A 2,361-nucleotide genomic window follows, 5' to 3' on the forward strand; every position below is an offset into this window, starting at 1 on the left:
CAAATGTCACACATCCGTCACATATGTCATATTTATTTTTAGACAATGAAATATGTCCACTGTTAAAGATTAAGATTTTTTTTTTAAGTCTCATTATTTCTCTTTTCTCTATTAAAATTATGAGCAGGCCAGAACACTGGTCTCTTATTCTCTCTAACATAGATTATATTAAGTCTTCAGAAAACAGTAAAACTTGGTTGTCACATTTGGCTCCTCCTACATATTCACAACAGTAACAAACAGGAAGGAAATAACTTCATTTAACATCCTGGTATCTGACTTCTGCTCACAGATCACAGGCGACGAGCATCTTAACAGACAACGTCCTTCTCTGCTGTAAGTAGAACAGTTTACTGATATGACTATTACATGTTGTGAACATTATTTGATGTATTTTATTGTCTCTGAAGCCTCACAGAGAGATGAGAGGAGCAGCTATGAGTTTAACAGCAGCAGCGAGTGGATTTGTTGTCTTCCTTCTCTCTGTGTCAGGTACTGTATATCTACATTTACATTGTAGGACATTTAGCACACTTATTCAGAGCAGCATGAAGTCATTTTAAGAAAGTCAAAAAAATCCCAGATCAGCACTTTTCTAGGTTTGAATGAAGTCAAAATGGTAAAAACACTGTAATAAGATGTTGAGCTGTGTCTGCGTCATGAGTGGTGGGGGTGGGGCCTGGCTGATATGGTTTGTCCTCCCTCCCTCCATAGATTGTAAGAATCATATATTTTTATACATGCATATGAATGTATTCATAGTTCTATGATGGTACAGCAATGCACTGAGAATTTCGTCTGGTCCTGGTGTTTAAAATCTGTTTAGTTATCTCTACACTCTGTACTGTAGAGCTGGACAACTGTTTTAGCTGTTGTCACGTATTCTTCTTTTGCTGGTTTCAAAACTTTCCCTGACATCACGTTCTTCATCTCTTTGTGGTTTTACTCTTAGCTGAGCAGCAACTTGACCAAAGAACTAAAAGAGCGGAAACTAACCACAACAACAACAGACTCTATGTTTCAGTTTCTTCTTCTCATCCTGTTCAGTAAAAGCACATTAATGTTCACAGCTTCAATATATTCTTGTTCTTTCACTGCACCTTCAGACTGTACCATGCTCTGTCTCAGTGCAGAGAGATTAACTGTGAACAGCATCTAAATTTTTTTTTCTTTTTTAAATACAATCTTTACCAACTGGCTCAAGGCTGGCAACAAGAAGAGAGGCCACACACAAACACATCAATCAAAATTGTATTTATTTAACTCAAATAAGTGAACATATTAACTAACTAGTGGGATGTGTAAGTAGGAGAGACATAAGTCATGTTAGAAGTTTATGGACATGTGAAAATATGGTGTAAAGTGTGTTGGCAGGTGAAACAAACAAAGTAAAAAGGCTGAGGGCCCTGCTGTTTGCCAAATTGCAAGAGATAGCAAGAGAGTCCATTAATGCCCTTTTGGAAGCCCTGGTAAAAAAAACACTACAGGTGTTCAGCTTGAGCTTTTTAAAAACTACCATAAACAAGGAAAACAACAATAAAAACAGAATGAATGGACTAAAGCTGTAACACTCAGCAGTAACAAATGATAAAATATGACAATCAACTTAGATTAGTTCAATTTAGTTAGATTGATGCACTATGAGGAGCTTTGAATGTCAACGACTGAAGATAAAATCATATTTGTGCCATGATCCACTTTGTCTTATTCACTGATTCTTAATTTGTTATAAATCTGATTGTGGTTTCTGATGTGCTCTGTGTTACAGTGGTACAGGGTCAGAATGACTGGGGAGTGACTTACACTTCTACTCACATCTGTGCCTTAAAAGGATCAACAGTGGACATAAAGTGCACCTACAGATACCCATCCAGGATGAATAATGTTGATACTGCAGTTAATAAAACATTATGGTTTAATAAAGACAGTAATTATGAACCTGTGGATCTGAGAACAGTCTCAGAGTACGCAGGTCGTGTGCAGTATCACTGTGATAAGAATGACTGCACTCTGAGAATCACAGACCTGAGAGAGAGAGACTCAGCTGAGTACAAGTTCAGGTTCATAACAATCCAACCTGGAGGGAGTTATATGGGTTCATCTGGAGTCACTTTGACTGTAACAGGTAACATTTTAATTTAAATACACAGTTGAATTTAAAATGTTTAATATCATGGAAATGTCACTGTGAATGTTTGCTTGTTTATGTACATAAACAACATTTCTGTTCTCTCTTCACATATCCAGATCTCCAGGTGCAGGTCAGTAGCACATCAATTTTCTCTTCTTCCTGGGCAGAGCTGAAGTGTCACAGCAGCTGTCGTCTACCTGATCGTTCTTCTTTCATCTGGTACAAGAATG

The 2,361-nt window shown here is 37.3% G+C and overlaps 1 long non-coding RNA gene across 1 annotated transcript; it reads left to right on the plus strand.

The window, feature by feature from the left end:
- Positions 1-254: 254 nt before the first annotated feature.
- LOC128381051 (uncharacterized) lies at positions 255-1,867 on the plus strand. Its single transcript, XR_008323530.1, has 3 exons — positions 255-336; positions 411-492; positions 1,769-1,867. It is a non-coding gene; the product is annotated as an uncharacterized LOC128381051 (long non-coding RNA).
- The last annotated feature ends 494 nt before the right edge of the window (positions 1,868-2,361 follow it).

This window comes from Scomber japonicus, chromosome 2 (genome assembly GCF_027409825.1).
Source record: "Scomber japonicus isolate fScoJap1 chromosome 2, fScoJap1.pri, whole genome shotgun sequence".
Classification (NCBI taxonomy): Eukaryota; Metazoa; Chordata; class Actinopteri; order Scombriformes; family Scombridae; genus Scomber; species Scomber japonicus.